This window comes from Miniopterus schreibersii, assembly GCF_964146895.1.
Source record: "Miniopterus schreibersii genome assembly, chromosome: 13".
In the NCBI taxonomy this organism is placed as follows: domain Eukaryota; kingdom Metazoa; phylum Chordata; class Mammalia; order Chiroptera; family Miniopteridae; genus Miniopterus; species Miniopterus schreibersii.
Window position 1 is genome coordinate 39,523,326 of NC_138113.1, and position 22,696 is coordinate 39,546,021.

Sequence of the window (22,696 nt, forward strand, 5' to 3'; positions counted from 1 at the left end):
ATCCTAGATTGGTCACTTCCACCTGGAACTAAGGAAAGAGCTTATATTTATAGCAGAGAATGGAGAATGGCACAATCTCCACGATTTTTCCCCCCAGGCCACTAGACCCTCACTTGTGAAGGGCTTCCTGTTCTCAGGTGTGATGACCTGATTGCCTTATATGTGGGTCCTTTCCTCCTCCTCACCCATCTCCAGCGGTGAGATTAGAAATGTCACCTATTCAAGCAGAGATCAAAAAGGAAACCTTTTCTGGGCTCTGTCGTACATCTTGTATCCTGTACACCTTGTGTCTCGGACATTATTGTCTGCTGCACTTGTCAGACTAAGCTAGTATCACGCCGCACTAACTAGCCCCTGTGCTGTCCCTGCCCAAATAAAGTCAAAGAGGGAGAACCAAAAGCAGAAGGACCCCCTTTTGGTTTTCCTACAATAGGCTCCTCATTGCAGGTCCTACCTGGGAACGGAGGCATGTGCTTTGGCTCCCCTGGCGGTTATAATATGTGACCACAGCAGTGACCATTGAAGGCCCCTGCCACTGACAAGGTCTCCTGAGCCACAAGGCGGCATCCATGGTCCCTGAGAAGGTGGGAGCCTCTGCCTTTTCAGTGCTTTAAGTGTTGGCCAGAGGCAGTGACGCCTCTACAGTGCACTCTGAGCGTGTTACTTTAAACATGGCAACTCTCTATTTAAGGAATTGGTGTTGTAGAGAGGAAAGCTCCAAATTCCATGAAAGCACATTAAAGAAAATGAAATTAGCTTAAGAGTGCAAACACACATCAAGCCATTAAATAATTTAAAAGGCACTTAAGTGTGGCCTGGTGCCATACAAGGATGGACACTCGAACGGCTTGAGTTGTACTGAGCTAAAGTGTTTGGCAGCATTCAACTGGGAGGCTGATGCTAAAAAGCTGCAATTCTCCAGGAAGCACTCTTGTGAAGAACAAGGGGGACAGATTTTTAACAAGGGCGCTCTCCTGGTCACTAACGCTATGGGAAGTTGTGCGTGTGGCTGTCACTGCCAACACCTAGGCCATATGCGCCTTCCCTTCTTCCTTCCTTCAATTTTGTCCAAGGTACAGTGTGCCCAACACCACCACCACTAACAAAACAACAACCCTGCATTTCTCTGCCCTCCCTGAAGTCAGAAGCCACCATTTGATACAGTCCTAGTCAGTAACGGGCAAGCAGAAATCTTTGGGGAATTTCTGGGAAAGTCTAACTTCCTGATAGAAATGCGATCCCATCTGTCACCAGTAGCTGGGAGACTGGAAATGACAGAGCCGGTCTTTCAAGACAAAGACCACGACCAGCTAAGCATGGTAGAGCAGAGAGACAGAAGGAGCCTGGCATGCTGGTGCCATCAGGAGCTGCTGCGCCAAGCCCAGAATGCCAACCTCTGAACTTTCTAAGTGAAGGGAATAAACCCTTATTGGACTAAGCTACTGTGATTGGGTATCTGTTTCATGAAGCTGGAGGCAATCCTTAATCAATATAGAGTGGGGACAAAGTAAGAGTTCCCTGTCCAATAAACTTTGGCATTGGTAGGGCAAACACAGGTCCTTGTTACACACCTTTCCCAACCTTTTATATCCTAGATGCGTGATGATGCTTCGAGAGGAGGGTAGGTACAGTGTATCCCAAATTCTCTTTGGAATTTATGGAAACTTATTTCATGTTACATTTCTTGAGAATAGTGTTCTGCCAGATATACTTTGGGAAGCACCTCTCTCTCTCTCTCTCTCTCTCTCTCTCTCTCTCTCTCTCTCCATCCCCACCCCGGTCCCAGGAAACAACATGCCTGTCTAGCATGTACAAGTATAAATTCTTAGAAAAAGTTAAAACATAAAACCATTATAACTTTGCATACTGCACTGAATAGTGTCTCCCCCAACTTCATGTCCAACTAGAACCTGTGACTGTGACCTTATTTAGAAATAGGGTCTTTGCAGAAAGTTAAGATGAAGTCATGGTGGATTGGGATGGGCCCTAAATCCAATGGTGGTGGCCCTTATAAGGAGAAGGAGATTTGGACATTGAGAGGCACAGAGGACACACAGACATGGAAGAGAAGGCCATGTGATCCTGGAGGCAGAGACTGGAGTGGTGCGGCTGCAAGCCAAAAGCCACCAAGGATTGCTGGCCCCACCAGAAGGCCAGAAGAGGCAAGGCAGGGCTCTCCCCTCGAGCAGAGCCTGCAGGGAGAGCATGGCCCTGCCGACACCTGATTTCAGACATCTAGCCTCCAGAACTGTAAGAGAATATATTTCTCTGTCTATAAATTTAAGAGAATACATTTCAATCTATAGATTTTGTTAAGGCTGCCCTAGAAAACAAATATACTTTGTAAAATTGTAATTTTTCCCCTGTATCCAGGGATGGACATTAAGGATGAACATGGAGGCCTGGCCATCTAGAGAGCCTGCCTCAGCCCCACCCATCTCTCCCATCATATTTTAGATTCTTGTAAGGAACTTTTCTTCCTGTCTCTTTTCCTTGAAATCAAGTGACATCTTGAAAACTCTGACATTAAAAAATGAAGACACTGACATTTAGAAAGAAATGCCCTGAAGAGCGGCTTTTCAGGAACTCCCGATTTGCCAGTAATTCTGTGCCTTGCCCTGGGTCAGTGCCTTGTCTTCACTCAGCTTCATTTGTCTGATCTTTGTAACTCAGGGGCTGGACTGAAGATCTCTACAGTCCCCTCCACTGTGACATGCTGGGATTCTGGTGGGAATGTTTCCCACATGTGACATCTGACGCATATTACTCAGAAACATAAAGACAGAAAGGCCCTTGTTAATGCTTAGGGCTCCTTTTGAGCTTTTGTGAGTTCATTTATATATAAGAATCTCACTTCTTAGGACATTTCTTTGAACTGAACTAGAGAAAGGAATGCAGTGTTGTGTCTGGCGTAGCGTCTGCCTTGGCATATTGAAAGTTCTAGAAGAGACGACTGATTCTTAAGAGGAGGCTGTAATGGAAATCAGGGGGACAATAATGAATGTGCGTCACCCCTTCCCACCCTTTAGAGAAACTAAGTCAATTGTTCAAATTACAAAAGTTGTCTTTATTTTATAAATAAGGTTACTAAAGATTTCCTTTAAAATAAACAACACAGCAAACTAATGGCTCAACCTGCTCTTCTCCAACCTAAACAACCCCAGTTCCTTCAGATGTCTTCCTATGAACCAGCATCTACCTACCTGACCACAAAGGTGCTTTTTCCTGAACCTCGGCCACTTTTCCTCGTGCTTTGTAGGTGTGATGCCCAGCACAGAGCACAATACTCTCAAAACTGACATACACAAAGGAAGCTTAGGAAAGGATGCATATTGGAGCTTAAACGTCATTATCTCAATATATCCCACAAGTTACAAGAAATGCAGTGACATAATGAGAAATAAAAGTGTCCCTGCTTTTTGTGAGGACACACAAGACACGGTATCTTTATAAGGTACAGCACAATATTATAATTATCAGGCATAAATAATTTTAATGTTTTAGATGCTTATAACCCTTGTCAAGATGGTTTGAGGAAGCCAAAGAGACTACAAATTCTGTAACATGCACATCCTGTGGACATTTGCAAGTAATTTGTGCTTAGCAAGGACACAGAAACCTTAAAATAAGATATTGTCTCCCTAATTCTCTTTGTATATCAATAGCACTATTGACTATTATATTTAAAACAAAGGAGAAAAAGAGACCAAAAGAATGATTGGATTTTTTAAAGACATAAACTATGTAGGGTTACAAGTTATAAAATTTGTTTGTTTACCCAGTCTACAAAGATTCATTGGTTGCCTATTATGTGTCCACTTTTCTAATCCAAAAATTAAATTAATAATATCATCTATCTTACAGGGTTGTCATAATATTTAGACTTTAAATACATAAATATACAAATGTATATTATTGTCTTCATCAGCTTGGGCTACTATAGCAAAATACCATTTCTGGCTTATAAACAACAGAAATTTATTTCTCACAGTTCTGGTGGCTGAAAATCCAAGACCAAGGAGCTGACCGATTCAGAGTCTGGCTGTGGCATATGTCGGAGCTCCCTTACTTTTTAACCCTGAATACCATTCTGTTGTAACATTCCGCTGCATCTCACTTCCCCACAGAGGACTTTCCTGGCCACTCTGGCTAAAGCAGCCTCCGCTGCTCACTGCCACTCTTGTTACCTGAATTTACCTTTTGCATAACAAGTATTAGTGTCCGGCACTGTTTATTTGCATGTTTAACATCTTCCTTTCCTTACTAGAGTGTGACCTCCTGGTTCACCATGGCATCCCCAGAGCCTGGAACAGCAGCTGCTCATAGAGGGCACTCAGTAAACACGTGTTGACTGACTGACTGACTGACTGACTGACTGATACGCATAGTCAAACCTTACACACTCACCAACCACTGTGATAAACTACTCATCACTGCTAGTATACCTCAATCGCATTAAAAAATTTTATTGCTGTAAAATACACATAATATAAAATTTACCATCCTAACTCTTTTTATGTGTACAGTTCAGTGATATTAAATACATTCATAATGCTGTGCAACCATCACCACCATCCATCTCCATAACTCTTTATCTTGTAAAAGTGAAACTCTATACCCATTAACTCCACATGCACCTGCACCAGCCCCTGACCCCACCACGCTACTTTCTGTCTCTATGAACTGACTACTCTAAGTACCTCGGGTAAGTGAAATCATACAGTACTCGTCTTTCTGTGACAGGTGTATTTCACTTAGTGCAGGTCCTCAAGGATCATTCGGCTGCGGCATATGTCAGAGCTCCCTTCCTTTTTAACCCTGAATAACATCCCATTGTGTGTACAAACCACATTTTCCTTTTCCACACTTGCATTGCTCCCATGGTTTAGCTATGTGACCAGTGCTGCTGTTGACATGGCTGTCCAAATATTTCTTTGAGTCCCTACATCAGTCAAATTTAAATATACATTTTCTTAAACATCTCCTATGTAACCTCCCTTTTGTGCCCTCCCCCCAAATTAACAATAGGGCTGCTATCTGGGTCAAATTTATCTATTTGAAAGAGATATTACTGAACTAAAAGTATAAAGACCAGAACTTGGAGTAAGCAAATAAAAAACAATGGAATCAATATTACAGCTGTCTTCCTCTGTTCCTTCCTCCATCCCCAAGGAGCAGCCTCTCATAATACAAACCACAAAACCCTCCAGAGAAGAACTGCAGAAGCAGCCTGTGCAGGAGGGAAGGATCAGATACCCCAGCGCCTGCCCCCCCCATTGCCTTCCTCTTGGGCTGCTCTCCCCAAGTCCCCTCATTCTGCTCACCCTCCCCACCCTCTGCTATGCTTTCACTCCCTCTTTGAGACTAAGAAGACATGCCTCCCCTGTTTGCTGTAGAAAGGCAGAGTCTCGCTGACATTTAAAAAACAAGACACAACCAAAGAAGAGACACTGTGACATTCAAGCACATGAAAAGATGCTCAGCATCATTGATCATTGGGGAAATGCAAATTAAAACCACAATGAGATAATACACCACACCTATCGTAATGGTTAAAATGAAAAAACAAAAAAACACAGCAATACCAAGTGCAGAGCGATTACAACTCTCATGCACGGCTGGTGGGAACGCAACATGGCGCGTACAGTCATTTTGGAAAGCATTTGGCAGTTTCTTATAAAGTTAAGCAGACACAGGGCAGAGAATTATGATCTTGTGTTTACACAAAAACCTGCATGCCAATATACACACTGTCTTTATTCATGATCGTCAAAAGTAGAAATTACCCAAATGTTCCTTACTGGGTGAAAGGCCAAACAATTGTGGCACAGCCATCCAAAGGAACATTATCCAGCAATCAAAAGAAATGAACTATTTATTAGTATTGTAAGAACTGGATGAATCTCAAAAACATTATGCAAAGTGAAAGAAATCAGACACAAAAGACTACACTGTATGATCCCATTTAGATGACATTCTAGAAAAAGCAAAACCGAAAACAGATGGGTAGTTTTCAGGGGTTGGGGTGGACAGAGGAGATTCACTACAAAGGAACAGGAGGGAACTGTTCTCTATCTTCATTATGGTGCAGGTTACACGACCATATATATTTGTCAAAATTCATAGAACTATAAATCTAAGAAAGGTGAATTTTACTGTATGTATATTATGTCTCAATAAGCTTGACTTAAAAAACACACAAATAAATAAATTTTAAAATGAACTTCTAGAGCCACACCATTGTGTCTATGCAGAGGACCCAGGCTCCAGCTGTGGTCACTGCATGGTTTTTATATAAGGCTGTTAAAAGATGACCTTCTGCATAATACTGGGGGGACACAATAGTAAATATACCAGCAACACAAACAGCATAAGAAGAAATCATTTTGAAAAGCCTGGTTTCTGATCCTACAGGTCTTAAAGGACCCTGTATGATTCAGTACCTTCCCTGGGGATCCCAGGCTCCTTTCAAGGTGCCATCTGGGAGCTGGGCCATGATCCACCTAAGCTCCTCCTTGAGTAAGGCGCAAAGGACCTTACTCCAAATCGATAGCCACCCCGAGCCCTCTGAGTGGCAGAATCAAAATGACTGACATCCTGAAAGGCACAGACCACCCTTGTTGCCTTGTCTAAGAGCCTCGCCCCCACCACCTCGCAAGTAAGGCAGCAAAAGCATCACTAAACTGTGTGATGAGGGACAGTGGGAATTACAATGTGAGAATCGAGACCTTCGCCTCTTAATCTGACTAACTGAAAAAATATTTTAGCAGGTAAAAGGCAATGGACTTCAAAGAGGAGAGACACCAAGATAGTTTCGGATCAGCCTGGGGACTTGCTGTGCTAACAGAAGCCCTGCTTTCTTGGCCGGCTCCTTATTTTACAGATCTTTCTGTAAAATCCTGATGATCCCAATTCCCAACAATAAAAACAAGGTTTCTTTGCATAACTACAGCTATAGACCTGCTTTATAACATTGCCGACTTAATTAAGCATTGCTCCGTGGGTGTCCCAGTTGAGGAAACTGTGAGTTTTTGTCCCATCATTCTAAATCAACCTCGCAGATTTGTCCTTTGACAATATTCTCCAGCTATTTTCATTTGGGGTTTGAAGTTGGCTAATGTTTAACATCATGGTTAAGAGGAAAAGCTTCAGTTTTAATAAAACTTACAGTAAACAGAACAAAACAGAAGACATTTTTTAATTATGGAAAAATTTGAAAGTATATGAAGTTAGAGAGCACACTATAATGTACCCCAAGTACCCACCACCTAGCTTCAGAGCAGACTTCAGTTTGCCCAAGAGAGTCCAGGTTATGCCTGTTGCTCCATGTAATTGTTAATGGCACCTCCTTTCACTCTAAAAAGTGCCAGTTTAGGTGATAGATAGTAATACCCAACTCAATAATTATCAACTTATGGCCTTATCTTAATTCACCTCCAATCCTACTTATCCCTCAATAAAAAAGATGATTTTGAGACAAATCCCAGATATTATAGCATTTCATCCATAAGCATAATAGACTTTTAAAAGGAGATTTTAAAAATTCTTTGACATCCTAATCTTGACAGATCTTCAGTTCAGAGCTAAATATAACAAGTACAGGCTTCAAAGCCGACAACGGTTTTACAGCCTGCGACTTTAACAGAGTGAAGATATATATAGCAGGATCCCAAAACTGTCTCCGTCTTAACGATGATCACTAAGGCTGAAAAATGAAGCAATAATCTCCAAATTAGATGGAAACACGGAGGCAAATGAAATTTCTTGCACAGATTTGCTTTCTAAACAAAGAGCCTTTGGCACCCTCAGATCCCTCCTTCCATTCAGGTTAAAAAAAAAAAAAAAAAAAAAAGCAGCCCCACCCTGCCCCCACCACGAGGACACACTCTGTTAGCTCACTTACTTTCTCTGTGAGGTCCTTACATTCTAGGCCTCAACCAAGCATTGGCAACTCTGACAAATGATCTTCTGCAGCAGTTGGGCAATAACTGTGGCCCAGGTCCCCAGGAGCAGTTTTCATCTTCAGTGAATTCTCATTTTTCTGCCAACCTCTTTTAGACTATCAGCCCAGGCTGTCTTTCTAACTTGCCTCTTTCACCTCCCTGCAGTCTCTGAAGAGACACAACTGAGCTTGTCAGAATCGTATGGAAACTAAAAGTCCATCGTTGAGTGGGATAGAGACTGTTTCAATCTTTCTGGACTTCTCTAGCTGGGAGAGGATACTGGACTTGAGTTGATAGTTATTTTCATAACAAAGAAAAGCAAACTTCACAGTGTTTGCATTTAAATCATGGCCATGCCAGTAGTTTGTTTTATCACTACTGTGCAGAACTTGATTAAAAATTAATGTCCTTGGCTTCTAATTCAAGATGGCAGGCCTAACCCACCTGTCCCCATGTTTCATTCTCTCCTTAGTCCCCATTAAATTGATCATAAGGAATACAAATATATAATCTCACAATAGCAAATTAAAGTAGTTCTTTACCACAGGAGAGATTTCAATAAGTTTCTGGTGGACAAAAACCAGATGAGGAGCTGGAGATGAATGTTCGAAGCCTCTGCCTAGATTTCAGGCAGAGGATTCAGGAGCCAAGGAGGCAGGTGACCTGTCTGGCAGAGCCCTAAAGATGTCCCAGACTCTAAAATGGCAGGGATTGTGGAGGACAGGAAATAAGGAGACTGAACATAGGGCACAAATTGCAGGTCTCTGCGGAGCAGCAGAACCTTCCCACTCCCTCTCCTACCTCCACATACAGTGCTCCACAGCCAAGCGCTCAGCGGCCGTCACCTCTGTATCTGTATCTGAAAATAGTCTGCATACGCTGCTGGTCCTGAATTTACCAACTTCATCACGGATGGGTCTTCCTAGAGAAGCTGCCCACACTGTGAACTAGCACAGCTGAGATGGTGCTGGTGCTCCCCAGCGAAACAGGATCCACTGGAACTTCACCCTGGGAGCATTTTTCACCTAGTGGCCCAGGGGATGAGATAGTGGAGCCCCCTGAGAAGGATATGAAATCCTAGCCCGTTACTTATTGTGCAGTAAACAATATCAACCCTGTCAGAGAAAGTACACTTTAAGAGTTTTCAGCTTTTAGAATTCCCTTAGAGACAAATCTTGAAAACCAACTACAGCTTTGCAACAGAATTAATATTTTATCAATTTTGATAACGCAAAAGTAAATGTTCAGCTAGAGGGAAGGGGGCAGCAGGCAAGGAGAGGTGGTGGTAACCACCGTATCTTACAGAGTCGAGAGTTAAATGACCCAATCAACAGTCCTCGGAATGAAAAATCTGGTTTTAATAAATGCATTGCCTGGAGTAGCCAGGGATGGAAGGTGGTGAGGAGATGTGAGGTGTAAATGAGCTACATCCTTGACTTTCATGGCAAAAAGTCACTAGATGATGATCGAAGTTGATAAATTCAAAACAGCAGTGCCATCTGCATGATATTTTGAGATACAGAGGGAACTATGGCAGAATAGAAAACACAACTAAAAGTGGTTTGCCTGTGGATAAAGGATTTGGGGTGGGGCAGCCCCTCAGCCCTATTTGATTTAGTAACTGCACACATCGTATGGGGACAGGAGAATAAAAAATAATGGTATGTTTTATGAAATACGAGCAAGGGAGTCTCTCGCACAGTGCTATTGGAACAGCACGGAATGGGTTAAGCTGGATCCTGCATAACTATGGCAACAGATGTAGCTAATTTAGGACACAAATGAGGGTGTTGGAAGGTTCTAAGAGAAACGTGGTGCTGAGAGGGAAGGAGGGGAAACGCTAAATACAGGAATGCTGAGATACTCAGTGTGGATGCTCTGCCATCTGACACAGTAGAGGAGGAAAGACTGAACCCGCCCTCACCTTCCTGGTGTCTTTTCGCCACAGATTTTTAAAAGTAAAAGTCAAGAGATTCTTCTTGGGCCTCCATGCTGAGCCAGGAAAGCAAACACGAAGAAATTCATTCCAATAAAATCATATGGGCGGAACATCATGTCGGTTGTTAAAGGAAATCCTGTCTTCATTAAGGCCCCGTGCATTTCAAAGTTTAATAACTTCATTTGTTCTTCAAGGAAAACAATCCACAAATGGCACTTGAATGCACGTGTATTGCCTTTCCCTTCAGTAAACCGAGTCACAATTCGGCAGGAGCATTTAGCTACCCTTTCAAGGTTAATTACCAAAGGAACACAAAAATGGGAACAAATCTGCTTCGCTTCTAGTTACTAGGAAGGCTGCCACCCACAGGGCAGGATCCGTGAGGAGTTGACATCTTTGCGACATCAGTTCTTCCCATCACACGATATTTGATTTCTGGAGTAAATACGGGGACTTCACATTTTCATCGAAAATTGTCCATTTCATCAGGTTTTCACATATGTTGGGGTACAATAATGCAGTGTCATGATCTCAAACCTCTTCTCCCCTTTGTTCCACATCTGACGTCTAGTACTGCTAAATTTTTAAAATCTGAATTAGGCTTGCCAGTGGTTTGTCTATTTGGTGGGCTTTCTTGAAGAACCAACTTGCAGACAGAAAGTGGGAGGAGGGTGTATATGGTGAAGAAAAGAGCCTGTGGAAGGTGTGGAAGCCGATGGGGAAGGGGGGTTCATGTCCAGAAAGATGGTGGTTCTTGTGAGGAAAGACCAAGTGAGCAGTAGAGTAGGTGAGGAGTTTGGGCTTCATCCCGAGGGCAGGGGAATGAGGAGATTGGGTATTTTTCTAGAAGGGTCGCTGTGGATGGATGGAGGGGGGTGAGGCTCAATGTCAGAGGAGAAGCGGGAGGCTCGGGGGGTAACAGAACTGGCCCAGGCAGGACAGAGGGCAGCCTCGTCAACATAGGGACCAAAGTCTATGGGCAAGGAAGCTGCTAGAACTGGGACCACTGTGGCCACCTCAAGGGAGCCAGGGGATTCTTCTCTAAATTGGCCAGGGAAGTTTTGCTCACGTCTGTTTTTGGTTTGCTGGGCGGAGGGGGGGGTGTCCTTTTTTTTTATACTCTCTTCACCCTGTCCCCCTCCCCTGTTTGGCCTGATATGGCACCAGCCCTAAGATTCCAAGTCCTCACAGGCCCATGCCGGTCCAATCAGTTGTCTGTATGTGTGTAGGGGGATGCTGGGGAGGGTGTCAAATGGTCCTTAGAGCTGCCACTCCTAGAAGCCAGAGGGATTTGCTACTTGTCTAGGTGAGTTTTCCCAGCCACCTCGAGGAGGGGCCTAGGAAATGCCGTTCCAGGTATCACCTGGGGCACTGAAAGCTGTTTTCTGGCAACCACATCCTAAACTCCCTGGCTTCTAGGTCTGCCTGGGTTGCTTGCGGGTGAGGTTCTGTGTCACATCAAATACATTAGGAATATTTACTGTTGGGCCAAGTGGCATTTATTTATGTATTTATGAATCTTTATTTTTAGCTGCAATTCCTGGGGTGATCAGAACTGACCTGGCTTGAAACTGGCTATGTTTAAGCCCCACTTTACTGGGGGCTCCCTCAGCACATGTCCAGAATTGGGGTCCAGACACTCAAGGTGGAAGGTGCTGATAAAGTTCCTAGAGCCCTCCTACTTTCCAACAACGCCACAACGTCACAATCCATCCAGGCCTGGTGCAGTGAGCCTGAGGAATATTCTAGGACTCAACTGGGAGAACATCGTTGCTTCTGCCCAGGAGGGGCCCTTGTTGAATCATGGGCTGGCTGATGTTGGTTGGTACCATGTGTACCATATCTTCTGAAGAGTCCTTAAAGAATCTGGGCCCATTGTCCTCTCCCTGTTCTCTAAAACTAAAATGGATCTGTCTTGGTCTTGCTTTGCCTGGCACTGTCTTGCTTTTAGCACTGAAAGTTCCTCATCCCAGGAAACCCACCAGTCCTGGGCAATCAGGGCCCTAGTGACACAGCATCAAATATAACTGTGTGTGTGTGTGTGTCTATGATATGTATATGTCAAAAGGAAAGCTACCAAAAACATGATTATAATGGAAGACTAACATATTCTTACAATCTTTGACAGATCACTTAGGTACAAGAAAATTTTAAAATAGATTTGAACAATATGATCAATAAACATGTATTAATCCATACAGCTGAACATTGTACTCCACAGAGAATTAGACTTTTCTTTTCTCCTCATTTCATAACATTGGCTAACCTTTCATGTGTAGTTTATCTTGCTGAAGACAGAGGCAGGTTTTGGTATTACTGCCTTAAAATTCTTTCAGGCTAAAACTATGGTAGTCAAGGTATATGGAGTCAATTATTGGGGCTGCAATTTCTCTTCTAGAGATTCAAAATTCTATCCCAAGAATCATGGGTCTGTCCTTGTACACAGTTTAAAATGCCTAAACTGCTTAGAAATCCCTTTTGAAAGAAAAAGTTTTCTCATGGGCCCAGGGTTGATCCAAGTCACTTTTACTAAAATGTAACTTAAATATTATACTCATAAAGGCCACTTCTAAACACTTATACTTTATAGCTTTTTTTTTAAATCATCACCCAAGGATACTTTTTCCATTGCTTTTCAGAGAGAGTAAAAGGGAGAGAGAGAGAGAGAGAAACATTGATGTGAGAGTACATTGACTGGTTGCATCCTGCACACACTCCGATTGGGGCCAGGGATCGAGCCTGCAACCAAGGTTCATGCCCTTGGTCGGAATGGAACCTGGGACCCTTCAGTCCTTGGGCCAATGCTCTAACCACTGAGGAAACCAGCTAGGGCAACTTTATAGCTTTTACATAGCTAAAATGGCAAAACAAAGATGCAAGTAAATACAACTATCAAACTTTAAAATGCCAAAATAATAAAATAAATTCACTGCAACAGATAATATTGTTTTGCTGAAACTAAAACACCATTTTGGGTTTAGCAATAGAAGGATGTAGTCTCAGGTCTAGTACTGTATATTATCATTTTCTGAATTTTGATTTCAACAATCCAAATGCAGACAACCCATAAAGCATGCCATGCAAAACAATATTAATAACATCACAATGCGTCTGATTTAAGAGTATACTATCAAAATAATCCTGGAGTGCCTATGTAAATGAGGTGCCATTTCATACCAATAAAAATAGTAATAATCTCTAACATTTATTCAACCTTACTATATGCTCCAAGTGTTTCACATGTAATACCTCTAATCCTCACAATATCACTATGAAATCAATACCACATATTTATCCACATATTATCATAAGAAGAAACTGAGGAACAGAGAGGCCGACTAACTCACCCAAAGTCTCACAGCTAGTAAGTAGAAAAGTGGGTTTGAAGTCAGGCAGTCTGGCTCCCCTTAACCATTGCACCCAATTACCTATGTCCTTGCTTTGGATTATCGGAGAGTTACTAACTTGCATTAAACAGGGATCTAATCCAATTAGTGCTAAAACCAGCAACAGCAACTTTTTCATTGCATTTTTACTACAACACCTGCTGCTAATAAATTGCTGAGACTCAGTCCATATGCTGGTAGGTCTGGCATGAGAGCTATATTCCTTGCCAATGCAGCACTGGTCGCCAGGAGCAAGCCTGTGCCCTATGTGGACTCACCTCTCTCTCCACATGCTCCTGTTTCAATTCCCCTCCCCTTATCCACGCTGTGACCCGAGCACCAGGCCCACCCCTGGTTTACACGGGAAGATACAGAGGGTTAGGCCCTGCATTGGTTTGGGGCTGGCCGTCAACATGAACACATTTTTGCTATTCATTACTTAAGACTATCATTGAAATGAAACCACTAATTTTAAAATATATCTTTACTGATTTCAGAGAGAGGAAAGGAGAGGGAGAGAGAGAGATAGAAACATCAATGATGAGAAAGTCATTGATCGGCTGCCTCCTGCATGCCCCTGACTAGGGTTCGTGCCTGCAACCCGGGCATGTGCCCTGACCAGGAATCGAACCCTAATAGCCTGGATCCTAGGTCGTTGTTCAACCGCTGAGCCACTAATTTTAAAGACACAGATCCCTCAAAAGACATATATCCGTAGAACCCCAGGGGTCTGAGAGACCTGTACATCATGTGATATCATGAGCTTATATAGAAGGACACTATAAAAAACAGCTGAAGGCAACCCAACCTTGTGTCTGACAAGGACATGATTGAAGACATCATTCCAAACACAGTATTATATTTGAAAAAAATTTCTTTCTAATCTTAGAGTCAAGAATTGATGGAAGGAGACTTGACTTGGGTTGGTGAACACATAATACAGTGTACAGAGGATGTGTTGTAGAATTGTGCACCTGAAACCTGTATAATTTCATTAACCAGTGTTACCCCAATAAAAAATATATATATATTGTGTTTCCCTTAAGAAGTTTATATTTTGTGTTTTTATGTTCTGGACATGTGATGTTTTGTGTTTGTGCTTTTCCTGCACAGTTCTTAACACAATTTGTAATTATATATTCATTGCAGAGATTTCTTCATGAATGTCTGTTTCTTGGGTTCACAGGACATGGCACATAGTAGGTCCTCACTGAATGTTTGTTGAGTGAACAGGTGAGTGAATGAGTCAACAAATAAATAAAAGATATGAGTCATGGGCTGGTCAATTGCCCTTTATGCATGAGCTACTAGAAAGTTGAGAGCTGGATTTGTTTTCCCCTCATGAAAGGTGTAGAGGGTCTTATGCTTGTATGTTTGTATTAGTCTCATTCTTAATACTATTTTATGTCTCCTCCCTTACTTTCCTGTTTTCCTTTCCCATCTACTTCTTAGTTAGTCTGCCTTCTTAAAATTTATAAATTCCTGTAAACTGTTTTAAATCCCTGTGGAGGGAATAAATATATTTACTAGTCTTTTTTTCATATATTTAAAAACTTAACATTAAACTTTCTGCCAACAAACACATTTAATCACCTGAAACTCTTAAAAACAAGTAAGGTTTGCTAATTCCAGCACTATACTAATATTTAGAGCAAATTCAGCCCAAGCCTAGAAACTACATGTCGTGTAGTGTGTTTGTGACAAGTACAGATCTAACAGGGCTAAGCAATTTGGTGGACAAGAAAAAGCACAGGACTTGCTACAGAAATGTTATGGATTTTGGATCAAAGAATGATTTATTGTTAGCGGTGCTCCAAAATGTATTGACCGCCTACTAATACTGAGAAGTTTGCTTTCACTGTACCCTATCGGGGTTGGGCGTCGGGCAAGATCCTGGTCCACAGACATTGAGAAATGTCTGATCACGTTGTGGAATGAAGGTACAACATTATAAAGTGAACATATTAAATGGTCTAACCCCTTTTTAAAAATCTCTGAAATTTATTTTTCATATGCTAGTGGGCAGATGGCTTGCACGCCTGAAACTTCAGTTAACCTTCTCTGGTCCTATTCATTTAAAGCACTTTCACTTCAAATGATGACCAACTATTTTTCCCTTAAAATGAAATATCATTTGCAAATCCCACTCATGAGGACACCCCTACTGCCCAAGTTAAATATCTCAGCTGGACCCACAGGCCAGCAGTGAAAGGACGGGAGTCTGCCCCCTCCAATCATCTGCTCCTCTCTTTTGAGGTTACTCACAAAACACAAAATGTTCATTTCAGAAACAGATTTGATTTCTGTTATTTATAAGGGCCGTTTGAGCCAGTTGAATTTTAGATGACAAACTGCAAAGAGGAGGGGAGAGTGGGTGTAAAGAAACAGACGGGTAATAATCATGTGTCACAGATAAATGACAATTTTTAAAAGAATTTGATAGGGTGTGGGCTGGGGTTCTTTTCTTTCTCTCCCCTCTCCTGGGGGGGGGGGCGGGTAGGTCGGCAGGGGTGGAGATTAGACAAGAAAAAGAAGGGGGGGGGGTAAAGGCAAGACAATAGGCTAGACCGGGCGCCTGAGCAGCATCCCAAAGCAGCCGCCCCTGCCACCCTCCCCCAGCACCTGGTAGGCCGCGGTCGCTGTTTCAAAACAGGCAGGCGGGGGCCTCGGGGACCGCGGGGGGCCTCCGCCCGGGCGCGGGAGGGCAGGAGAAGCGGAGGGAGAGCGGGGAGGGGAGATGGAAGCTAAGAGATGTGCAGACTGGCAAGACCTCCACGGGGATAGTGGTCTTTGCCCCCGCAAAGTGCTGGAGTCGCATAAAAATCCAAGCCCATCAGGACCCGCTGCAAATGCAGGCGGCTGCAGACGCCACACCTGCTCCCCGCAGCTGCGGAGCGCGGCGCTCGGGAGCCGGCGAGGCCCGGGGAGCGCGCCCCGCACGGCTACCCCGCAGGGCGGCGGCCCGGCGGGAAGGGGCGGGAGGGGAGGCGGCAGAGCGAGGCTAGCACCCGCCCCGGGGTAGAAGAGAGCCCCCACCTGTCAGGCGCTGCACTCTAGGGGAGCAGGTCCCGCTGTCCCCGCGCACAGGCCGGCGCCTGGCAGCCCCGCTTCCCCAGGAACCTCCGATGCTCCATCATCAACAGAAACCTTGAGGCATAAAACAGCGGCGGGGAAGGGCTGCGGCGCAGACGCGCTCCCCGCAGGCGCTCCCCGGGCGGACCGGCCGGCTCCCGCCCGGCGCGAGGATGCTGCAGGGTCTCAAATTCCACTAAAACACACAAAACCCAGGCAAGCCCGCGGCGCCCTGCGCGGGAGAGCGGCTTACCTTCTGCGCGGCTTTTTATCCATCTTTGGATGCCACCGTAGGCTGCTGTTGGTTTGGTTTCGTTGCTTATTTTTCTCTCTCTTGTGGATCCGCTTAATAAATGCGCCCCGCTAATCTGCAGAGCAGCGTCCCCTCCCCATCCCGCAGCCCCGCGCCCGTCGGAGCCGCCGTGGAATCCCACCAGCAGTGCCGCTTCTGGCGTCGCTGGGATTCGGGCCGCCGAGGCCGCCCCTCCTGGACAAAAGGCGCCGGTTCCCGCTCGTCCGTCACAGCCCAGCCGTCAGAATTAAGTCCATTTCCCGCACGAGGCCGGGAGGAAATGAGCGCCCTCGCGGCCGTGCGCGCTGACAAAAGGACGCTCGCGGTGCCCACAGCGCCCCCTCCAGCGGCCGCGGCCGGGCGCCCGGGGCGGGTGCTGCAGTGCCCCGCCCGCCGTGCCCGCCGCCCCGCGCCGCCGCTGCCGCAGTCCCGCCGCCGCGGGCCTGGCCTCTGCCCACGTCCACACCCACCCCGCGAGCTGCCCCAACAGCCGAGAGCCAATATGAGGATTTTTTACTAGGAAGAAAATCTGAAACGTGAGTACCTCCCTGGGAATTAGAAAAAGTCTTACACTTGGAATATTTCTTGTCTAGGAGGGACATCTTGTCTTTAGGAGATAACGCTACTGATGATCTTAACAGCAATTGTCTGACTGTTTGAATCCCAAGCCAAAATGATCCCTATTCTGATTCTGACTGCTTCGGAAAAGAACAACATTTTTGTTAGTGCCCTATCCCCTGGGGCTATGGATCCAGCTCCCTCCAATTCTCATAACCTCCTCTTCTCACCCCTCAGCCCCCTAGAGGAAACAGGTATTTAGCAAATGGGGAACTTGATGGAGAACCAGAATACTTGGTCACAGTCTCAAACCTGCCATTAACTAGCTGTGTGACTTGGATGAAGTCACTTAACCACTCTGGGCCTTATTGTCTTCCTCTGTAAAATAATAGTACTTAAGGCTCCTCCCATTTCTAATACTCTTGACAGTATTTCTCAGAGAGTAGGGACATCAAGTGGCAGCTTGGGACTTTAGACCCCAGTAGTCTCCACCTGCTCCCCAAAGCTCCCCTAAATCAACATTTATTGCGAGTGTTTCTAAAAATGTGATTTCAGCACTAGTACTGCTTCCAGAAAAGCCCCTGGTCACTCCCCCCAACAAGATTATGGCCCCTCTGCTCCTTCTAGGTTCTGGGGTACCACAGCCCTTAGACACCCCCATAAAAATCACCAGACCCCACCACAGCACTGCTGCAGAATCAGAATCTCTGGAGGTGAGCCCAGGAATTGGTATTAGTGACAAGCATCCCTAGTGATTCCTTTGCGCACTAGCATTTTAAAAAATGCCACTCTGCAAGCTACTACTGATGTAAAAAAGAGAACATGCCCTGCACGGCAACCCTCGAACAACTGGCAGGCATTCCATTCAGGTGCCAGAGCTAATTGTGTCTTTCTGCTCTAGCTCCTCCAATCCCTTCATCCCCCAGCCTCTACACCCTCCTCCCCCTCTCAGAGCTTCCCACTCATTCTCATTTCATCTTCAGAATCACTAAGTCCACAAGCTTTCTCCCCATTCTTATGTCAAAATCTGCTAGAATTACAAGCAGCTCAACCACCAGGACCCAAGGTCTGTCTGGCCAGAACCAGGAAGTGGTGCGTTTATTGACACGCTTTAGGTAGCTGTGCATTGTCATTATGGACCGATAATATCTGGGAAGTCAGGAACACCTCCTCCAGAGCCCTGAAATCACAGGAATGGTGGACCCTTTTCTGAAATAGAACCCAAAAAGGGAGTAGAGAATTTTTGTTTAGTCCACAAATAGCAGGTTTCATAAATTCTCATCACTCAAAATTTTTTTCCTGGTGTATTATTTAGCTGTCTCAAACTAATAGCAAACTCTTGTTGGCTCCTGCCACTGTTCTAAGGGCTTTACATGCATTTTTATTCATTTAATCTTTACAAGAACTCTATGAGGGTGGTACTGTTATTAGCCCATTTTACAGATAAAGAGACTGAGGCACAGAGAGGTTAGGTAACTTGACTAAGGTTGCACAGCTAGTGGGTGACTGCGCCTGAATTCAAATTCAAGTACTATGGATTCAGAGCTTGTGAGCCCTAACTGCTACCCTGTACATGGCCTCTCAGAGGAGACAAAATACTGACTTTAAAAAGCAGAACTACTTCAAGACACCAATAAAGTTTGATAAGGCTGATATACTCTCCTTTTCCCAAAAAAGTTATTCTACTCCTCTAGCCATTAGACTCTAAAAACAAATAAATAAATAAAAATCCTTCCAGCTTCTCCTAGAGGCCATCTGAATATGACATCTGAATATTATGAGTCCTGGGAAGAGTAGTACCATCCTGTGGCTTTAGGAATTGTTCAAATGCCAGACAGGAAGCAAGATTTTATTATGTTAATTTCCATAGTAATAGCTTAGTTGAAGTTCCTGAAGTTCTCTCTCATTCAAGTCCAAAATCACTTTGAAATCCAATATAAGAAACTATCACTGTAGTTGGCTCCACAGGCTGTGCTAGGAAGATCCCCAGGATTCAGAGTCCCCACTATAGAGAGTCCAAGATGCCTCGCTTTTAACTAGGGACAGGAAAGCACAGGAGACTCCATGTCAGACTCAGAAAATTACATTTGGCTAGCCTCAGTGGCCAATTTAAAATTAGATTTTCTGACTGGATTTGCAATAAAATTATTCCTAATCTCTAAATCTCTTAACAAAAATGTTTCTGGCCAGCAATAGTAAAGAGAGCAGATGGCAGTGTAACAGAGACCCACGGTGTTCCCATCTCTTGGTGTTCATGCCCTGTGTAATTCCCTTCCCTTAGGTGCTGGCAGGACCTGTGACTTGCTCCTAACAGACTACAGCAAAGGGGATGGAATGTCACTTCTGTGATTGTGTTACATAAGATTCTTCATCTTGCTGGCTGACTCTCTTGATTGTTTTCTAGGCTTGAATGCTTTGATTAAGCAAATAACCATGTTAGGAAAACCTATGTGTCAAGGAACTGAGGGTGACATCTGGCCAGATCCTTCCCCAGCCAAATTTTCAGCTCAGACCCCAGCCCAGACTGCCACCTTGATTTCTGCCTTGAGACAGACCTTGAAGCAGAGGACCCAACCAAGCCATGCTCAGGCTCAACTTCAGTGAGATAATGTGTTGTTTTAAGTTGCTAAGTCCGTGGTAATGTTACACAGCAGTAGATAACTAATAGCATGCCTTTGCACTCTCCAGGCCCAGGCATACTTATCAGCGGCCTTCCCCAGGGTGTGCTGGAGGTGCTGGCGGAACTGACACTCCAGGGGTGCAGCTCTCAACCACTGACCATCAGAAATTAGTGGATAAACAGCCCTGTTCCCTCAACCTAGGTGTTGGGAGGACACCTCTGTGGCATGTTGTACACGGTCTCCCAGAGAGCCTCAGCAGGACTGAGCCCCAGCTGCCCACTGCAGTAACCTGCTCAGTCATGCATCTTTCATAGGCTGCTTCCTTCCCAGCATCGCTCTCCCACTCCCCTGTTGGTGTTTCCTTTCCTTGAGTAAACTACAAATCATGGCCTACTTTCAGGGGAATCCAACTTAAGACAGGAGATGGGGGGGAGACAGTGCTTTCAGACCAAGACCAATGATAAATTCTAAGCCTAGATCTCCTGAAGACCCCACTCTCCCAACAAGTGGAGGTTCAGCCAATCCTGTAGCCAAAGCTTGTTATAGAAAGAGAACTGGAGGTCCAAGGCCTGGGGCTGCAGTCTCCATTCCACTGACTATGTGGACTCAAAAAAGACCCTGACCCCAAGGCCTCACTTCCCAGCTGTAAAGTGAGGGCAACAGTGCTTACTCCCTGTTATGGGCTAAATTGTGTTCCCCCAAAATCTTTAAAGTCCTAACCCCTAGTACCTCAGGATATGACTTTATTTGGAGATAGGGTCTTCAAAGAGATAATTAATGAGATAATTAAGGAATTTTAAAATTAAGGTCATGCCCTAGCCAGTTTGGCCCAGTGGTTAGACCTTCGGCTCAAGGTCGAGGGTTCAAGTCCCAGTTGAGGGCATGTACCTCGGTTGCAGGTTCCTGGTCCTTGCCCAGGCACATGTGGGAGGCAACCAATCCATGTCTCTCTCTCTCCCCCCACCTCCTCTCTCCCTTCCTCTCTCTCTAGAAATCAATGGAAAAATATTGAGTGAGGATTTAAAAAAAAAAGCTTTGAAAATAAAAAAGGTCATATGAGTGGGCCCTAATCCAGTAAAATGGGTGTCCTTATATAAGAAGAGGAAACATGAACACAGACTGGCATAGAGGGAAGGCCACATAAAGACACAGGGAGAAGACGGCCATCTACAGCCAAGGAGAGAGGCATCAGAAGAAACCAACCCTGCTGACACCTTGATCTCTCCATCTCAGGTACATTTCTGTTGTTCAAGCCACCTAGTCTATGGTACTTTGTGATGACAGCCCTAGAAACTACGAGCCTCCCACCACCCAGGCTGTTGTGCAGACAAAATAGAACACCAAATGAAAGTACTTACAGTCTTATTACTGATTAAAATGAGACAACCAGCAACTGTAACTCCAACCACATGGGGGAAGAACCATGCAGGGCAGTAAGTCCACACATGCAGTTGGTGGAGAAGCCCCAGACTCCAGGGGAAAGGCAACCCTTATTATAAAGTGGCACAGACCTTCGCTAAATTGTGTTCTAAGTGTTTTGTAGAAGGTAGAACTTGCAAGGAATGAAACTAGATATTTAGCAGAGGAGATTTCTAAGCAAAATGTTGAAGGTACAACTTGGGTTCTTCTTAGTGCTTATAATAAAATGCAAGAGGAAAGAAAGAACCAAAACTTGGAGATTTGGGAAATTCTCAGCCTACCTATATTGCAGAAAGTAGGAAAGCTCATTCTGAAGAGAGCACTAAGGGTATAGCTAGACACCATTTGATAAAGAGGTCATGGGTACAACTCCTAGACTTAGTCAGCCATCTCAGAAGAGACCAGGAATAGAGATGGGATTATACCAGCAAAGACTGCCAATCTGAACTAACGGTGACAGGGAAAACAGGACAGAATGAAGGCAGGTGTTGAACTTCCTGGATTCTACAGAACCAGACCATAGAGCTGTCTGGTTGTAAACATGCAAGCAAAGAGAATGACCCCAAAGGCAATTCAGAGATCATCAGGGCTGCTGCTGCTGCTCTGACCACAAGCTCAGGAGGCAAATCTGTTTCCTCCTGGTTTCAAAGGGCAGGGCCACCCCTGCAGAGAAGAGTGTGTGTGTGTTGGCAGGGGGAGGGGTGACACTGCCAACCCAGGGCTCCTTTGGAATGGGAATGTGTATCCTATGGCTATTTACCACTGTATTTTGGAAGCACATAGCTTGTCTGGTTTCACAGGGTAACAGCTGGAGAGGAATTTTGCCTCCAGATAAATCATACCCAGAGTCATACCACAGTGATTAGACACTTAGATGAGACTTTGGACCTCAGGCTTTAGAGTTGACTGGAATGAGTTGACTTCTAGGCTGATGAGATGGAATGAATGTATTTTGCATGTGGTAAGGACATGAATTTGGGGAAGTCAGGGACAGAATGCTATGGACTGAAGTGTCCCCCCAAAATTCATACATTGAAGCCCTAACCCTCAATGTGACTATTTGGAAACCTGGAGGTTAAATGAGGTTATAAGGGAGGGACCTTAATCCAATAGAATCAGTGTCCTTATAAGAGGAAGAGAGACCAGAGCTTGCTCACTCCCACTAGCTCTTCATCATGTGAGGCCACAGAGAGAAGGCAGCGATCTGCAACCCATGAAAAGCATCCTCACCAGAAACCAAACCTTCCAGTCCTTGATCTTAGCTTTCCCAGTCTCCAGAACTTCAAGAAATAAATTTCTGTTGTGTAAGCCACCCAGGCCATGGTATTTTTTATGGCAGCCCAAGCTGACTAGTATATGACTTGTACCTCCTTTCCCCCATCGGTAAAACAGGGATAATCGTGGCCACCTATTAGGACAGTCATGAAAAAAGCTGACATGGGTAAAATATGGGGGATAGAGCCCAG

General features: G+C 44.6%; 1 protein-coding gene across 1 annotated transcript in view; it reads right to left on the reverse strand.

Moving 5' to 3' along the window:
• ADD2 (adducin 2) overlaps positions 1 to 17,033 on the reverse strand; it is an 85,037-nt gene extending 68,004 nt beyond the window's left edge. Inside the window, exon 1 of the mRNA XM_081157017.1 lies at positions 16,594 to 17,033. The gene's annotated coding sequence lies outside the window, so the exon portion shown is untranslated. The remainder of the gene's footprint in view (positions 1 to 16,593) is intronic.
• Positions 17,034 to 22,696: the final 5,663 nt, after the last annotated feature.